Source organism: Coregonus lavaretus (assembly GCF_964263955.1).
Source record: "Coregonus lavaretus genome assembly, chromosome: 12".
NCBI lineage: Eukaryota > Metazoa > Chordata > Actinopteri > Salmoniformes > Salmonidae > Coregonus > Coregonus lavaretus.
The window spans coordinates 22,097,772-22,118,330 of record NC_139999.1 but is presented as its reverse complement, the minus strand read 5'-3'; positions in this window follow the sequence as shown (position 1 = coordinate 22,118,330).

Here is a 20,559-nt window from a genome sequence, read left to right as displayed (position 1 = left end):
TATATTGAAGCAACATCTAAAGACATCAGTCAGGAAGTTAAAGCTTGGTCACAAATGGGTCTTCCAAATGGACAATGACCCCAAGCATACTTCCAAAGTTGTGGCAAAATGGCTTAAGGACAACAAAGTCAAGGTATTGGAGTGGCCATCACAAAGCCCTGACCTCAATCCTATAGAAAATTTGTGGGCAGAACTGAAAAAGCGTGTGCGAGCAGGAGGCCTACAAACCTGACTCAGTTACACCAGCTCTGTCAGGAGGAATGGGCCAAAATTCACCCAACTTATTGTGGGAAGCTTGTGGAAGGCTACCCGAAACGTTTGACCCAAGTTAAACAATTTAAAGGCAATGCTACCAAATAAATAAAAGCTGAAATAAATCACTCTCTACTATTATTCTGACATTTCACAGCCTTAAAATAAAGTGGTGATCCTAACTGACCTAAGACAGGGAATGTTTTACTAGGATGAGATGTCAGGAATTGTGAAAACTGAGTTTAAATGTATTTGGCTAAGGTGTACAGTGGGGAAAAAAAGTATTTAGTCAGCCACCAATTGTGCACGTTCTCCCACTTAAAAAGATGAGAGAGGCCTGTAATTTTCATCATAGGTACACATCAACTATGACAGACAAATTGAGAAAAAAAAATCCAGAGAATCACATTGTAGGATTTTTAATGAATTTATTTGCAAATTATGGTGGAAAATAAGTATTTGGTCACCTACAAACAAGCAAGATTTCTGGCTCTCACAGACCTGTAACTTCTTCTTTAAGAGGCTCCTCTGTCCTCCACTCGTTACCTGTATTAATGGCACCTGTTTGAACTTGTTATCAGTATAAAAGACACCTGTCCACAACCTCAAACAGTCACACTCCAAACTCCACTATGGCCAAGACCAAAGAGCTGTCAAAGGACATCAGAAACAAAATTGTAGACCTGCACCAGGCTGGCAAGACTGAATCTGCAATAGGTAAGCAGCTTGGTTTGAAGAAATCAACTGTGGGAGCAATTATTAGGAAATGGAAGACATACAAGACCACTGATAATCTCCCTCGATCTGGGGCTCCACGCAAGATCTCACCCCGTGGGGTCAAAATGATCACAAGAACGGTGAGCAAAAATCCCAGAACCACACGGGGGGACCTAGTGAATGACCTGCAGAGAGCTGGGACCAAAGTAACAAAGCCTACCATCAGTAACACACTACGCCGCCAGGGACTCAAATCCTGCAGTGCAGACGTGTCCCCCTGCTTAAGCCAGTACATGACCAGGCCCGTCTGAAGTTTGCTAGAGTGCATTTGGATGATCCAGAAGAGGATTGGGAGAATGTCATATGGTCAGATGAAACCAAAATATAACTTTTTGGTAAAAACTCATCTCGTCGTGTTTGGAGGACAAAGAATGCTGAGTTGCATCCAAAGAACACCATACCTACTGTGAAGCATGGGGGTGGAAACATCATGCTTTGGGGCTGTTTTTCTGCAAAGGGACCAGGACGACTGATCCGTGTAAAGGAAAGAATGAATGGGGCCATGTATCGTGAGATTTTGAGTGAAAACCTCCTTCCATCAGCAAGGGCATTGAAGATGAAATGTGGCTGGGTCTTTCAGCATGACAATGATCCCAAACACACCGCCCGGGCAACGAAGGAGTGGCTTCGTAAGAAGCATTTCAAGGTCCTGGAGTGGCCTAGCCAGTCTCCAGATCTCAACCCCATAGAAAATCTTTGGAGGGAGTTGAAAGTCTGTGTTGCCCAGCGACAGCCCCAAAACATCACTGCTCTAGAGGAGATCTGCATGGAGGAATGGGCCAAAATACCAGCAACAGTGTGTGAAAACCTTGTGAAGACTTACAGAAAACGTTTGACCTGTGTCATTGCCAACAAAGGGTATATAACAAATTATTGAGAAACTTTTGTTATTGACCAAATACTTATTTTCCACCATAATTTGCAAATAAATTCATTAAAGATCCTACAATGTGATTTTCTGGATTTTTTTTCTCATTTTGTCTGTCATAGTTGACGTGTACCTATGATGAAAATTACAGGCCTCTCTCATCTTTTTAAGTGGGAGAACTTGCACAATTGGTGGCTGACTAAATACTTTTTTCCCCCACTGTATAAAAACATGCACACATGAATAGTAATCATACTATACTGCAGGTAAGTACAACACATATTCAATGTAATTATTTATATAGTGTCCACACTATAACAAGCACATTAATCATTATTGCAGCAAGTGGATTCATCTATTTTTCTCTGAACCCATGTTTGATTGAATGCAGCCCAACGTGTTTTTTATTTGTCTGTTAAGTGGCAGTGCTGCTCCCTGTGCAGGGATTAGAGTGTTTTTTATTTCCTAAAAGGCCCCAGACCTCTGAAGCTCCCTGACAGGGTGAAGCATTAGCCCCTCACAGTGTAATTCGCTCCCCATCCCCTCTGATGCAAATGTCATGTCACAACATCAAACGCTCATCTGATCAAAGGTCAGCTCTCCTTTGTGTAGGTGTTTGATATAGAAATGTATATTTTATATCCAACTGTCAGGGTATGTTAGGGTGGGCAGAGAGAGAGGGAGCGAGAGAGAGAGAGAGAGAGAGATTCAGAGAAGAGAAGCTTGTCATTTGTTGAGTGTTTCTTTTTTATTGGGATGTGTTTGCATTTAGCAAATGGTTAGTTTGAGGAATACAGTTTGGCACTGTGAAAGTGAGACCAGATTACCTGATTTATTCCTGTTATAGTTAGCTAATTGGCTTTGAGAAAATGCCTTTGGGGTTCTACTTGCTCCTCAAAATCCTACCCCAGCTCAATGATTGTGTTTTGGACATGCACCTACACTCACACAGATACACACACAAACAGATACACAGACACTCAAACATTATCCCACACACGTTTGATAGCAAAAATGATACTGAACAGCTATTATGATACTGAACAGCTATTTTATGTTTAATAAAATGCCTCATCTGGGTTTACTGGCCCCTTACCTCAAATGGCATTGTTGTTATATCCCCATGTATTCCTCATGAGCCACAGAAGATTGGAGAGGAAGGGAGGAAGGAAGTTTGAATTGATGCATCATTCCGATTAATTAGGGACATGATTTGCTGCTGCGCTTCTGAAATAAACCAATCTGAATGTGAAATTAGGATTCATCAGAGAACAGCGTGGCCAGGAAGCATCCAGATCTGTGACATTATGCATTAAATTACGTTTAAAAAAGAAAGCATCCCTACCAATCAGAGACAGACTCTTATGTCATTCAGTGTGTGTGTGGGTGTGTGTGTGTGTGAGAGAGAGAGAGAGAGAGAGAGAGAGAGAGAGAGAGAGAGAGAGAGAGAGAGAGAGAGAGAGAGAGAGAGAGAGAGAGAGAGAGAGAGAGAGAGAGAGAGAGAGAGAGAGCCAGGTGGGCTGTTGAGGCATGTGGTAGTTGAACAAACACACAGCCATGTCAGACACATATTTACTTACTTGCACCACCAGTGGTGTTATACATTATCCCCATAATATCTCACTGAGTCTGGCCGCTCTGTCTGTGTGCTACACTGGCACCATATTAGCCTGCAGAAATTAAATAAGATGCATGGCAGCCACCAGTGGAACACCATGGCCTGTAGCAAAGGGATTATTATTTAACTTTATGGAAGCACCAGCAGATTTGTCTGCTCAATGCAGGCCATAGGAATACATCTCTGAACTGCTACACGTAGCCAAGGCCATGGTGGTTGTATTATGTGCATGATAAGTGTCACAGCACGTCAGGGCAGAACGGATGACACAGAGAGACAAATAGGGAGTATTCTAGATTAGCTACAGTATCTCCTGATCAGGGTCATAATATTTAGTCCCCTGTCTATCTGAATAGCCCTGACATAGCACTCACCGACCCGTAGCACTCACGTCTGTAGCCATGAAGTGCCTTGAAAGGCTGGTCATGGCTCACATCAACACCATCATCCCAGAAACCCTAGACCCACTCCAATTTGCATACTGCCCCAACAGATCCACAGATGACACTGACCTTTCCCACCTGGACAAAAGGAACACCTACGTGTGAATGCTGTTCATTGACTACATCTCAGCGTTCAACACCATAATGCCCTCAAAGCTCATCACTAAGCTAAGGACCATGGGACTAAACACCTCCCTCTACAACTGGATCCTGGACTTCCTGACGGGTCGCCCCCAGGTTGTAAGCGTAGGCAACAACACTTCTGCCACGCTGATCCTCAACACGGGGGCCCCTCAGGGGTGCGTGCTTAGTCCCCTCCTGTACTCCCTGTTCCCCCATGACTGCGTGGCCAAGCGCGACTCCAACACCATAATTAAGTTTGCCGACGATGGTGGTAGGCCTGATCACCGACAACGATGAGACAGCCTATAGGGAGGAGTTCAGAGACCTGGCCGTGTGGTACCAGGACAACAACCAACCCCTCAACGTGAGCAAGACAAAGGAGATGATCGTGGACTACAGGAAAAGGAGGGCCAGGCACACCCCCATTCTTATCGACAGGGCTGTAGTAGAGCAGGTTGAGAGCTTCAAGTTCCTTGGTGTCCACATCACCAACAAACTATCATGGACCAAACACACCAAGACAGTCGTGAAGAGGGTACGACAACGCCTATTCCCCCTCAGGAGACTGAAAAGATTTGGCATGGGTCCTCAGATCCTCAAAAGATTCTACAGCTGCACTATCGAGTGCATCCTGACTGGTTGCATCACCGCCTGGTATGGCAACTGCTCGGCATCCGACCTCAAGGCACTACAGAGGGTAGTGCGGATGGCCCAGTACATCTCTGGGGCCAAGCTTCCTGCAATCCAGGACCTCTGTACCAGGCAGTGTCAGAGGAAGGCCCTAAAAATGGACAAAGAATCCAGCCACCCTAGTCATAGACTGTTCTCTCTGCTACCGCAAGGCAAGCGGTACCGGAGTGTCAAGTCTAGGGCTTCTTAACAGCTTCTACCCCAAGCCATAAGACTGCTGAACAGCTAATCAAATGGCTACCTGGACTATTTGCATAGACCCCCCCCCCCCCTGCTGTGTAGCCTATCCTCAAATAATTTACTAACCCGTTTTTAAGGCAGATGAAGCATGTTATTCCCTTTCTAGATGATAGATGGCAATGTTGCTCTTCCAAAGAATCCGATCCAGTCAAGTTGGTGGACAATAAATGTGACTGTATTCCCTCTCTGTCCCTTTGCTAATGTAAATGACGGTTCTTGTGAGAGGACAATTAATTTAGGTACAACACAACATCATTAAACAATATATCTGACTTTGCTACACTAAATGTTACAACTAAATTCACAGGTAACTTTTTTCAACTATGTGTTTATAGCAAAGCATAGAAAAATACATACATTTTGAGAGCAACATTGAGTTTGTTGGCTCAACAGTAGGCATATATAATCATAAAAGTTTAAATATTCCTCACCATAGCTCTCATCATGTAGAACATAATTTTAAACCCTACCCAGACATGTCCTTCCGTCCTATCCAATGAAACATTAAATTCTCTCTTTGACTAGTTCAATGTGAATTATTGCACAATTCATAATACTGAGAGATTTATAGATTCAGTGATGATAAAAAGGCCAGAGTAAGGATGATTTGGGGGAAGGGGAAGAATTTGCATTGCTCACAGGGGGCCCAAATATTCTGACTTTAATCCATAAAGGAAAGTCTGTATGTGAGAAGAAAAAAAAGAAAAATGGGCATCTCTTAAACAGATTGCCTTATCATCTCAAATATAAAATGAATCAATGGGGAAGAGATAGATTCATTCCACTAGGTAATTTATTCTCTCCCTGCTGCAAATGAAGGTCTGGTCTCATCTCTGTGGCAGTGAATAGGCTTTGTTTATGACTAAGCCGTGGTGCCCATAGACTGCTGCATTAATCGGCTGACAGCCCAGCGCTGACCAGGCCCATAGAGAGGGATGAGGGTGGGGGACCACAGAGAGAGAGGAGGGGAGGCAATGATTCACGGTCCTTTATTTGTGTGTACTCCACCTTACTCACGGTGAGAATGGAAGAAAAGAGAGCGCAAGAAAGAAAAATGAACAGAGGGGGAGAGAAATAGAAAGAGAGAAAGAAAGTGAGAGAGAGTTAAATACAAATTAGGAAAGTTGAAGATCGGCTAAGAGGGGTATGAAGAAAGAGCTAAAAGAGAGGAGGGGAGATAGAGGGAGGAAGAAGTTAGACAGAGAGAAAATATGATCACAGTACAGAGTAGGGATTAACATTGGTAACCGGATCCTGGGACTGTCCCTGGAACACTCTTCACATTTCCCTGAAAAAATTAAATGACAAGACCCGGGAAATTACAACATCTTCCCCCAAAGTCAGCACTAATGCAATTCCACAAAATACACAACATGAGCAGCATCAGATTAGCAAAAAATTAAATATCACATTACCCAAACAGGTTGTCACATGGAAGTCTTTAGCCTAGTGTATTTACTTGACACAAAGTTGGCATAATAAATTCAAAGCACAAACATAATTGATACTGCCGGACTGCACACGTACCCGAATGCAGTTAATATACCCTACAGGAAACCCAGACAGTATAGCCTATAAAAGAATGTGTGCCTATAAAAGGACGTGTGCATCTGTGAGTTGTCATTGTGACTCTTCAGACAGTCACAAATTTAAGTCTATGCACAATTCACTACATTTGCGTCTCTGTCACAGACATGAAGTCTGTTAACAATTCAGAGAGGCATGAGGGGAAATGCTATCTTCTCCTGTCCTAGAGCCTACACTCTAAAAATTAGGTGTTCAACAAGGGTTCTTCTAAGATCCTCAAAGTTCTTCGAAGAACCTTAAGGTTCTTGGCACTGAAAATTTCCCCCAAAAGGTTCTTCCAAGAACCCCATAGGAGGTGGGGTTCATCGAGGATAGCAGGTGCAGGTACTTAACTGAAACATGTAAATATCTCCTCAATTTAAGGTAAGGTTTGTCCCTTGTATGATCTAAATTGATACTGTTATGATGATACCATCTATCTTTTCATATTTGTGAAAATCTTTCTAAAACAGAAAATGGACAAAATTCAATGGATATCAATCAACAAAGAGGTAAGAATATGTAGGCTATAATAATATGTTGAAGGCTAGCTGTATTGGGTGCAGATGACTGAACTGCTTCATTGAATATCCCATAGGCCTCTACATTATGGACAAGGTATAAGTATGAAAACCATTATCCAAATGTTTTTTTTTCATTCACATTCACCACAAAAAACAAGGTATGAATACTGTCGTGTGTATGTTTGGTTAATCATCTCTATAATTACATTTTTTGGGATTCACAGACACTTCACCCTCCCTACACCTCTGATGAATATAACAGGAAACCTGTTCGATCACCATGCACTGCAAAATCATTCTGGCTATGGATACGGAGAACATCAACACATTAACATTAACACGCCAGAGGATATACCCATTGGACTTGGGCTCTGCTGGGAGTTTACTTTCGGATTTTTTTATCCTGCTTTGCCACTAAAATCATAATAAACACTGACAACTAAAATATTGTGTTATTGTTGTAATTGTTATGCATATTATTATTATTATTATTAATAATAGGGGAGGGGTTCAAAAATGAACCACAAAAGGTTTTTCAAAAGGTTATTCGAGGATCCATTAAAAGGGGTTCTTTGAATAACCCTTTTTAAGGGTTCTTCGAAGAACTTATAGGGGTTCCTCCACAGTTTCAGTTTCAAGAACCACTAAAGGATACTCCAGGAACCTTTTCTTTTTAGAGTGTACTGTATGCTATAAGAATATGTTGAAGGCTAGCTGTATTGGGTGCAGATGACTGAACTGCTCACTTTTGTGTCTGTGTCTGCAGATCCTCGAATAACCTTTTGAAGAACTTTTTGAACTACCCCCTCCCCTATTATTATTATTATTATTAATAATAATAGTAATAATATGAATATGCATAACAATTACAACAATAACACTATATTTTAGTCAGTGTTTATTATGATTTTAGTGGCAAAGCAGGATTAAAGAATCCAAAGGTAAACTCCCAGCAGAGCCAATGTCCAATGTTTTAATTATACAGATGATTAACAAAACATGAACATGACAGTATTCATACCTTGGTTTTTGTGGTAAATGTGAATGAAAAAAAAAGTTTTGATAATGGTTTTCATACACATACCTTGTCCATAATGTAGAAGCCTATGGGATATTCAATGAAGGGGTAATAATAATATAATAATAATATAATATGACATTTAGCAGACGCTTTTATCCAAAGCGACTTACAGTCATGCGTGCATACATTTTTGTGTATGGGTGGTCCCGGGGATCGAACCCACTACCTTGGCGTTACAGGCGCCGTGCTCTACCAGCTGAGCTACAGAGGGTAAGGGAGGAGGATGGTAAATGTGATCTGCATAACATACCAATACAAATTGACATACCTTTGTATGCCTCCTTGTCAGTATACCTGCAGACACAGACACAAAAGAGGGCAGTTCAGTCATCTGCACCCAATACAGCTAGCCTTCAACATATTCTTATAACCTACATATTCTTACCCCTTTGTTGATTGATATCCATAGAATTTTGTAAATTTTCTGTTTTAGAAAGATTTGCACAAATATGAAAAGATAGATGGTATCATCATAAACCAATATCAATTTAGAACACACAAGGGACAAACCTTACCTTAAATTGAGACATTTACATGTTTCAGTTAAGTGCCTGCACCTGCTGTACTTTCAAATTAAAATCCAAATGTTACAGTTGGGCAGTTAGGTTCCTGCAAGAACCCTCACCAACTAAGAAGGTTCCTCGATGAACCCCACCTCCTATGGGGTTCTTGGAAGAACCTTTTGGGGGCAATCTTCAGTGCCAAGAACCTTAAGGTTCTTCAAAGAACTTTGAGCATCTTAGAAGAACCCTGGTTGAACCCCTAATTTTTTGAGCGTACCAGTCAAAAGTTTGGACACACCTACTCATTCCAGGGTTTTTCTTTATTTTTACTATTTTGTACATTGTAGAATAATAGCGAAGACATCAAAACTATGAAATAACACATAAGGAATCAAGTAGTAACCAAAAAAGTGTTAAACAAATCTAAATATATATTTTATATTTGAGATTCTTCAGATAGCCACCCTTTGCCTTGATGACAGCTTTGCACACTCTTGGCATTCTCTCAACCAGCTTCATGAACTAGTCACCTGGAATGCATTTCAATTAACAGGTGTGCCTTGTTAAAAGTTAATTTGTGGAATTTCTTTCCTTCTTAATGTGTTTGAGCCAATCACTTGTGTTGTGACAAGGTATGGTGGGTATACAGAAGATAGCCGTATTTGGTAAAAGACCAAGTCCATATTATGGCAAGAACAGCTCAAATAAGCAAAGAGAAATGACAGTCCATCATTACTTTAAGACATGAAGGTCAGTCAATATTGAACAATTCAAGAACTTTGAACGTTTCTTCAAGTGCAGTCGCAAAAACCATCAAGCGCTATGATGAAACTGGCTCTCATGAGGACCGCCACAGGAATGGAAGACCCAGAGTTACCTCTGCTAAAGAGGATAATTTCATTAGAGTTACCAGCCTCAGAAATTCAGGCCAAATAAATGCTTCACAGAGTTCAAGTCACAGACACATCTCAACATCAACTGTTCAGAGGGGACTGTGTGAATCAGGCCTTCGTGGTCAAATTGCTGCAAAGAAACCACTACTAAAGGACACCAATAAGAAGAAGAGACCTGCTTGGGCCAAGAAACTTGAGCAATGGACTTAGAACTGTGGAAATGTGTCCTTTGGTCTGGAGTACAAATTTGAGATTTTCTGTTCCAACCGCCTTGTCTTTGTGAGACGCGGTGTGGGGGAACGGATAATCTCCGCATGTACAGTTGAAGTCGGAATTTACATACACCTTAGCCAAATGCATTTAAACTCAGTTTTTCACAATTCCTGACATCTAATCCTAGTAAAAAAATCCCTGTCTTAGGTCAGTTAGGATCACCACTTTATTTTAAGGCTGTGAAATGTCAGAATAATAGTAGAGAGAATTATTTATTTCAGCTTTTATTTCTTTCATCACATTCCCAGTGGGTCAGAAGTTTACATACACTCAATTAGTATTTGGTAGCATTGCCTTTAAATTGTTTAACTTGGGTCAAACGTTTCGGGTAGCCTTCCACAAGCTTCCCACAATAAGTTGGGTGAATTTTGGCCCATTCCTCCTGACAGAGCTGGTGTAACTGAATCAGGTTTGTAGGCCTCCTTGCTCGCACACACTTTTTCAGTTCTGCCCACATATTTTCTATAGGATTGAGGTCAGGGCTTTGTGATGGCTACTCCAATACCTTGACTTTGTTGTCCTTAAGCCATTTTGCTACAACTTTGGAAGTATGCTTGGGGTCATTGTCCATTTGGAAGACCCATTTGCGACCAAGCTTTAACTTCCTGACTGATGTCTTGAGATATATTCAATATATCTACATAATTTTCCTTCCTCATGATGCCATCTGTTTTTTGTGAAGTGCACCAGTCCCTCCTATAGCAAAGCACCCCCACAGCATGATGCTGCCACCCCCGTTCTTCACGGTTGGGATGGTGTTCTTCGGCTTGCAAGCCACCCCCTTTTTCCTCCAAACATAATGATGGTCATTATGGCCAAACAGTTCTATTTTTGTTTCATCAGACCATAGGACATTTCTCCAAAAAGTACGATCTTTGTCCCCATGTGCAGTTGCAAACCGTAGTCTGGCTTTTTTATAGTGGTTTTGGAGCAGTGGTTTCTTCCTTGCTAAACGGCCTTTCAGGTTATGTCGATATAGGACTAGTTTTACTGTGGATATAGATACTTTTGTACCTGTTTCCTCCAGCATCTTCACAAGGTCCTTTGCTGTTGTTCTGGGATTGATTTGCACTTTTCTCACCAAACTACGTTCATCTCTAGGAGACAGAACGCGTCTCCTTCCTGAGCGGTATGACGGCTGCGTGGTCCCATGGTGTTTATACTTGCGTACTATTGTTTGTACAGATGAATGTGGTACCTTCAGGTGTTTGGAAATTGCTCCCAATGATGAACCAGACTTGTGGAGGTCTACAATTTTTTTCGGAGGTCTTGGCTGATTTCTTTTGATTTTCCCATGATGTCAAGCAAAGAGGCACTGAGTTTGAAGGTAGACCTGGAAATACATCCACATGTACACCTCCAATTGACTCAAATTATGTCAATTAGCCTATCAGAAGCTTCTAAAGCCATGACATCATTTTCTGGAATTTTCCAAGCTGTTTAAATGCACAGTTGTTATTTCATAGTTTTGATGTCTTCACTATTATTATTATTATTATTATGTAAGAAATAGTAAAAATAAATAAAAACCCTTGAATTAGTAATTGTGTCCAAACTTTTGACTGGTAGTGTACATATTCTTACCTCTTTGTTGATTGATACCCATTGAATATTGTCCATTTTCTGTTTTAGAAAGATTTGCAAAAATATGAAAAGCTAGATGGTATAATCTTTAAACAATATTAATTTAGATCATACAAGGGACAAACCTTACCTTACATTTTTCAGTTAAGTGCCTGCACCTGCTGTCCTTTCAATTTCAAATCCAAATGTTTCAGTTGGGCAGTTAGGTTCCTGCAAGAACCCCCTCCAACTAAGGAGGTTCCTTGAATAACCCCACGTCCTATGGGGTTCTTGGAAGAACCTTTCAGGGGCAATTTTCAGTGCCAAGAACCTTAAGGTTCTTCAAAGAACTTTGAGCATCTTAGAAGAACCCTTGTTGAACCCTTAATTTTTTGAGTGTACTGCTTATATGCACTGAATTAATTGAGGAATTTATGAACGGGCTGTTTGGAACTTCACAACAACGTCATCATTGGCGATCACATGATAGTCTTTCATGACTAATTCTCAGTTTAATTTGCTCTGAAATCTTTAGTGGCGCAGCCAAGCCGATAAGGTGGCGCAGCGCCCCTTTTATGGGCTCCCGAGTGGCGCAGCGGTCTAAGGCACTGCATCTCAGTGCTTGAGGCGTCACTACAGACCCCCTGGTTCGATTCCAGGCTATATCACAGCCGGCCGTGATTGGGTGTCCCATAGGGCGGCGCACAATTGGCCCAGCGTCGTCTGGGTTTGACCGGTGTAGGCCGTCATTGTAAATAAGAATTTGTTCTTAACTGACTTGCCTAGTTAAATAAAATGTGGGGAGAACCCTGGCATAGTGATCATATCTTGGTTTTAAACACTTTAAATGGACACTACCAATTTTTCCGGTATTTCCCGGGACTCTCAGGATAACTATTAATTATTCCCAGTATTGAAACTTGGTAGATTCTCTGGAAAATATTAATCCCTGGTACAGAGCCCCAGATGCTGTTCAAATCTAATTTTTCCACTGAGTGCCACCGAGGAGGCTCCAGCGCTGCTCCTATGTGTGGTGGCTGCTTCTGAAGCTGAACGCTTAATTAACACACACATGCACGCACACACACGCACACACCAACTGCATGGCTAGGATATGTCAAGCAGACAGGTGTTCCATCTATCAATTCTGATGTAAAGATTTATTCAAGATCAAAGTGTGTTTTCATGTCACTTTTGTAAGTGTCATTTCAGATGCAACTTATCAGAGTGTGTATTGGAGTGCACTGGAGTGTATATTTCACCATCACTTCTGCCTCCACACACACTCTAACACATAGCGTTGGGATGCAATGTGGGTGTGGGTGTACTTTGTGATTAGGCTAAGTTGATGAGGGAGAGGAGTGATGGAGGAGATACTCAGTGACATTTCCTCTCTCTACATGGCAGGCAGGCAGATGGTGGCCCTGTCCCAAGCCCCTGCTGCTCCTGTGTCTCTGCTCTAACTCGCCACCTCAGGTCAGTGACTTTGATTCACTAAGCACCATCATTAGTATTCCTAGAAGCTCCACAGCAGACACACAGTTTCTGGGTGAAAAACATAGGCTTGTGTCATTGTAGGATTCACTTCCCATGTGCCATATTATTCCAGAGATGAACATCAAGGGGTGAGGAGAAAGTGAAATACTCTCAGACATCTTAGAAAAAGTGGAAGATGTTATCTTAGTTAAAACTACCGGAAACAGAAGTATTAGACATTTTCATGATATTTGGAGGCACTGATGACACACGAATGTGCACGCACACACACACACACACACACATTTACTGACACACTGTCACAGAACTCTCATGATGTCAACTAAATAATATTTAGCTAAATTAATGAATGCTCCCTCTCTCAAAACAGGAAACACAGGCAAAAATAGCTAAATGGTACATTTTGGTGCACAAGAAAATCTCCATATTGAAGGAACATTAAGTAATCACTGTATGCTTTAGAAAATTCTCATAAACTATACCTCTGTGGGGTTTGTTGTTGCTGAAATGGAACAGTGACAGAGAATGTGTATACAGTGAGTAAATGCTAAATCAAAACAAATTACTGCTCAAGAACATGAGCTACATACATTTTGGCACTTAAGGGCATTATTAGGATGTAATTTTCAGGAACATTTTGTGGAATAGCCATTTGACAAATTCACTATGAAAATTACAACATCATTTAAATGTCCAACCTTTAAGTCAGAGACAATAAGAGGAGGACAAAACCTGTCCATGTCCTTTAGTACTTTTTCCTCTCACATGTCATATTCCATGTGCACACTTTATCTATCTTGTTAAAGAAAGAGGCCAAGTACGTACAGTATATGGTTGTATTGGTTGGGGTTATGCACAAGGTAATATACAAGAGGCCACATGGGTTCAATTCCCAAAACACCTATTGTTATTTTCACATGCATGACAGGATGGACGATCAGCAGAATTGTAAGTTCACTAGGCCAAGGTTGTCTGCTTATACTGCCTAATATTGAGTTAAGTCAGACATATTGATTTATAAAAACTTGTTAAACAATCATGGCCTTGTCACACAATTATATGGGAGTATCTTAGTGTGAATACCTTGTTAACTAATTCATTTTACTGTACAGTATGAGAATGTATGCACTCACTAACTAAGTCGCTCTGGATAAGAGCGTCTGCTAAATGACTAAAATGTCAAATGTAAATGTACTGACTAGTCCCTGGTCATGAGATTAGAATGACTAAGAAAGGGGTCACGCATACTGGTAGCATTGAATAGTAGGTTCCACCATTTGCCACTTCTAAGGCAAGTGAATAAAACATGTGGTTGTCCGGCCCAACCAGTAAACCAAGGTCACTCTCAGTCAGTAAAAGGTATTGCCCTTGTCTAACCGGTTATGCCCCCCTAAGGCTGATTCAGACAGGTCTATTTGGAACAGTCTTGCTTGACCTCCCACTATGTCTTCGCCTGGGGACATGCATGCAGTGAATCAATCACATGATAATACACACCTCACTATTCATGACCTCACCATACACACACAGGTACACGCACACACCACTGCCCGTACTCGGCTGGTCCCTCTCCTTGCTATCATAATGTAGCAGGCCAGAAGGTGTTGTTCACTTAGTTGGGAACAGGGCACTCCCAGGCCACACCATTGAGGATGCAACAATACATAAATCCATCCATGACATGTATGCCATCTACCTATCCAGGGTTGCAAAAGGTGCGTATATTACTGGAAACATTCTAAGGTTACCATTAAACTATCAGAAAAAAATTAAGAGACCACTGCAAATGTTTCTTAAATCAGCATCTCTACATGTATGACAGCCATTCCATTCCAGTGTCTGTTGAATTCCAACACAGGCACACCTCATTCTACTGAATTAGGTACTGATTAGGTGATCACCTGAACCAAATCTTATTTAACGAGGAAAAGTATAAAAACCACTGCTGTGGTCATCACTATCCTCTTGCAATAGGACCAGCTGGATGGCAAAAACAGTGCTGATAGTACCTCAAAAGTAATATTAATAAAAAAATAACTATGGACCATGCCAAAAGAGTTGAAAAGGAAAGTTTTGAGTGAGGAAAAGAAGGGTTCGATTCTGGCTTTACTGGCAGAGGGATACAGTGAGCGTCAGGTTGCTTCCGTCCTTAAATTTTCAAAGACGGCGGTTCATAAGAACAAGGTCAAGCAGCAGACATTAGGGACAACAAAGCTACAGACCGGCAGAGGGCGAAAATGACTCTCTACTGACCGGGATGACCGCCAACTCAATTGAACGTCACTCAACAACCGTAGGATGACATCAAGTGACCTACAAAATGAATGGCAAACGGCAGCTGGGGTGAAGTGCACGGCGAGGACGGTTCGAAACAGGCTCCTAGGGGCAGGGCTGAAGTCGTGCAAAGCTAGAAAAAAGCCCTTCATCAATGAGAAGCAAAGAAGAGCCAGGCTGAGGTTTACAAAAGACCATTAGGATTGGACCGTAGAGGACTGGAGTAAGGCCAATTTTCAGCTTTGCCCAACACCTGGTCGTCTAATGGTTAGACGGAGCCCTGGAGAGGCCTACAAGCCACAGTGTCTCGCACCCTCTGTGAAATTTGGTGGAGGATCGGTGATGATTTGGGGGTGCTTCAGCAAGGCTGGAATCGGGCAGATTTGTCTTTGTGAAGGACGCATGAATCAAGCCACGTACAAGGTTGTCCTGGAAGAAAACTTGCTTCCTTTTGCTCTGACATTGTTCCCCAACTCTGAGGATTGGTTTTTCCAGCAGGACAATGCGCCATGCCACACAGCCAGGTCAATGAAGGTGTGGATGGAGGACCACCAGATCAAGACCCTGTCATGGCCAGCCCAATCTCCAGACCTGAACCCCATTGAAAACTTCTGGAATGTGATCAAGAGGAAGATGGATGGTCACAAGCCATCAAACAAAACCGAGCTGCTTGACTTTTTGTGCCAGGAGTGGCATAAAGTCACCCAACATCAATGTGAAAGACTGGTGGAGAGCATGCCAAGACACATGAAAGCTGTGATTGAAAATCAGGGTTATTCCACCAAATATTGATTTCTGAAATCTTCCTAAGTTAAAACATGAGTATTGTGTTGTTTAAAAATGAACATCAACTTATTTTCTTTGCATTATTCGAGGTCTGACAACACTGCATCTTTTTTGTTATTTTGACCAGTTGTCATTTTCTGCAAATAAATGCTCAAAAATGACAATATTTTTATTTGGAATTTGGGAGAAATGTTATCAGTAATTTATAGAAAAAATAAAAAAAAAGTTAATTTTACCCAAACATATACCTATAAATAGTAAAACCAGAGAAACTGATAATTTTGCAGTGGTCTCTTAATTCTTTCCAGAGCTGTATATCACATATATGAAATAATAAAATATTTTCAGACCAGCAGTTCATTGTTATGCACTGCTCCTCTAGAGATTACCAGAGCCAAATGTTTTTGGCAAACAAATAGTATTTGTCACTACTATGGTGTAGTGCCTCATTTTCTGTGGTATCCATAATGCAAAAGTTTTGTACTGAAAATGCTCAGCAGTCAATTGGGTTTGTGAGTGTAAATTCTTCAGCAGGTACTGTATAACATCACACCCTACTGAGCTATTTTTCCGCATGGCATAACTTCACTTATAAGGCAAGGTTTCAGCTGGTGCATTGGTTTCTGGTACTTCAAATGAGAGAGGGCAAATGGAGGGGCAGAAGCCCTAAGACAAGCTGGGGAATACAACAGTGCACCCGATGAGGAATGTGGTAACATATTGTTGGGAGAACGATCAGATAGACTGGTGTGGTTTGTATGGGTGAGATGATTAAGTGCTTAAGTTGCATTTTCTCCTCGGAGCAGCCAGCCTGGGGCTAGGAAGCTGCATGATTGCCTCTGTGCGCTACATTACATTGACATGATGGAGAATAGTCTCCCGGGGTCTGGAATAATGTAAAAGGGGAAAAATGCTCATTCCAGCCAGGACCTCAAAATTCTCAGTATGCAATCGGATTTGCTGATGTATCTCCCTGCGCCAGCACCTCAATATTGATGACAGGCAGAGCTTTCACACACGGGTGAGCCGCACACATCGGGGGAGTCCTCTGAGAGGCCCAGGCCTCCCAACTGGGTGTCTCCTGGCCCGCTCCCCCTCACACCGAGAGAGCTCAACCGTGCCAACGCTCGGACATACTGCCTGTGAAGAAGACCACAGGAGAAAAAAAACTGAGCTGGAAGCTAAGTCAAAGTGGGCTTCAATAATTAGAGAAGGGCAAAAAAAGGCTGATTTTATCAAAACCGAATCCATCAGCCAGACAAGTGGAACAAATGACTCGACCTCACAGTGGGGAGCTGCAGCCTTATTTGTTTGCTTTTGCAACTTGAAGGGCAGATGATGCATGGTCATCTGGCCCAATGAACTGTCCCCAAAGTTAGGGTGGATATACATTAGTAAAATATGTGTAGTGAGATCTATCTCTCTTCAACATCAGATATGCAACCTTTCCGTTTACACTCAACTTGGATGCGATGTGGTCCTCTGTAGCTCAGCTGGTAGAGCACGGAGCTTGTAACGCCAAGGTAGTGGGTTCGATCCCCGGGACCACCCATACACAAAAAAATGTATGCACGCATGACTGTAAGTCGCTTTGGATAAAAGCGTCTGCTAAATGGCATATTATTATTATGTGGCCAAAGCCACTTTCCTGCTTCATGTGTACTGTAAATACCATAGTATATAGACAAATAAAATAATGATAGCAATTCAAACTATACAGGAGCTTCTAATCCAAACAATATTGCACATGGTGTTGCACACTTGATTAATGCAACGATTCACAAATGAGTGGATATTTTAAAAGCCTTGAATTTTCAATTTGGCTAACAGAGCAGAAATGCTGTCTACTGGTATTAAGGTATTTAAGGTAATTATTGCAGGGATGTGGTGTGGGAGAGCCATTGTCTTTACACTGTACCACTCAGAGGGGGGTATGTGGTGTAGATATCTCCCACACTATCTCTGGAGGTAGCGAATAATAAAGATCACATCATCATCTGGACTTCTTCTTCGTCTTCTGCTTCTTCTTCACAGGTTGACATTTATTGGGATGAGTCTTGTCCTGGAGGCAGAACTGAGCGATTTCCGCGAGATGGGCCTGCTGCAAAGTCAAAATTGGCTATATTGTAAAAATTCATGAAAACAAAAATTAGCTTTTTGGTCTTAATTTAAGGTTACCGTTAGGCATTCGGGTTAGCAGTGTGGTTAAGGTTAGGGTTAAAGTTAGGGTTATGACTTTGTGGCTGTGCCAGCTAGTGACCACCCTGCAGAGCTGCCTCCAGAACAAGACTCATGACAAAAAATGCTTCTGCCTCTTCTTACCTGAAGAGAACTGAAGAGGATTGTTTTTGACTCATTGACCATACAGGCCTTCAATGAACCAAAGTGGTTTCCAATTCTGCTGTAGTTCAACTCATAAACAATAGCTGTTGTAGTCATTAAGAAACATCCTCATCAGCAGTTTTCTTGGGGTTGTTCTGAGACTAGCCAGGTAGGCTCAGAGCAAAAGCTGGGGTATTCACCCAGCCCCACAGATGGGGTTAGAAAGGCACTTTTTAAACATGAAGCGGGAACTCCAGGTCTGTATTTATATCAGCCTCCCATCGTGCTCCTATTTGTCTCCTCCTGGGTGGCAGAGGAGACACAGACAGACCGAGAGGGGCTTCACAACATCAGCAGGCGTTCTCCCACAGGTCCCTAGAGGCATATAATAACCTATTACCTCCATCTCTGAGATAAACACACATTTAAACTACAATTACACCCCCTGCCTCCTCTCCCTCATGCATTCCATCTCATCCCCTCTTCTGTTCTGCAATTCAATCGCTCCCGACCCAAGGCTCCTCCGCTTAACCCTTTCTTTCATCCGCCAGGGAGATGGTGCAAGATTGTCTCACAACTGGAGAGAGGCCATTTAGGCAGAATAGGGTAATTCATCATAAAGTGCAATCCCTCTATGGCGTACACACAAAAAAACACACGAGTGGCACAGTGGTCTAAGGCACTGCATCGCAGTGTTAGCTGTTCCACTAGAGATCCTGGTTCGAATCCAGGCTCTGTCGTAGCCGGCCGTGACCGGGAGACCCATGGGGCGGCGCGTAATTGGTCCAGCGTTGTCCAGGGTAGGGGAGGGAATGGCCGGCAGGGATGTAGCTCAGTTGGTAGAGCATGGCGTTTGCAACGCCAGGGTTGTGGGTTCGATTCCCACGGGGGGCCAGTATGATAAATATAAAATAATGTATGCACTAACTGTAAGTCGCTCTGGATAAGAGCGTCTGCTAAATGACTTAAATGTAAAACACTTTGATTCCCACATTCATGTAGACATTGGTTCTTTTTATGGCGTAACATCTGGTGTGTAATTAAATGAACGTACAGTACGTACAAAATAATTACATTTGGATTCCACAGGACAATATAGTGCTCATTCTCTCAGCAGGTTCTTGTTGCTAAGGGTACAAATCTGACAAACAGGCATGGCTAAATGAGGACATCGAAATTCTGCCAGAGGAATATTTGATAGCATCTCTGTTTTTAAATGTTCCCCTCACTCAAAAGAGGCTCTGTGACCCCCCCCCCACCAGAAAAGAATGGTATCTTAACAATGTGTATCAAAGGATTACAGTTTTTAAACCATAAAGTATAATTCTCTAAGCCTATAGCTACATGATAAAGTTCATCCAAATATTGTCCCTTGGTAGTAAAACACCAGCCTACAATTTTAGACTGCAGTCTGAGGATAAACAACAAAAGATGATCCCATCTATTCCCATTTTCTCTCAGTCAACATTTCCCCACATTTCATGGGTTGCAGCAAATCACACTGTTTTTAAAGTTGAGACAGAGTAGAAAGTGCACCAAAATAATGAATCATCTTTTCAGTATTACTGTGACCTGAAAACACAGTGCTACGTGCAAAAAATACACGTTTTAAAGAGAAGATATATCAGGAGATCGGTTTCAATGTATAAAAAAGGGAGCATTCTACACAGGTAAACATAAGCTAAAGGGATCATTAAATAACAGAAACCCCAGGAAGCCGCTTTCCTTCATTCCAGAGCAGCTAGTCCCTATTTCACAGGCTGCGCTGTAGCTGAAGGGGAAGAAATTGGAAAAAAAATGTGAAATCGATTGCGTGGATTGCAGTTCTATTTTATTTGACTCTCCTTCTATCATTTTACAATGTTATGCAGCATTAGTCCATTTCCAGCCTGCACTATGCTGATAATGGCAAAAAGAGCAGTCAGGCTGTTGCCTGTACTGTAGTATTGCAAGACACAGACATCCTGAGCAGGAAATAGAACTCGCCCAGGCCGGGCCAGGGGTGGAGATCAAATCAAATCAAATTGTATTCGTCACATGCTTCATAAGCAACAGGTGTGGACAGCAGGTGTGGCCATGTACTCTTATAATCTCCAGCCGGCTCAGCCAGAAGAGGACTGGCCACCCCTCAGAGCCTGGTTCCTCTCTAGGTTTTTTCCTAGGTTCCTGCCTTTCTAGGTAGTTTTTCCTGGCCACCGTGCATCTGGATTGCTTGCTGTTTGAGGTTTTAGGCTGGGTTTCTGTATAAGCACTTTGTGGCATCTGC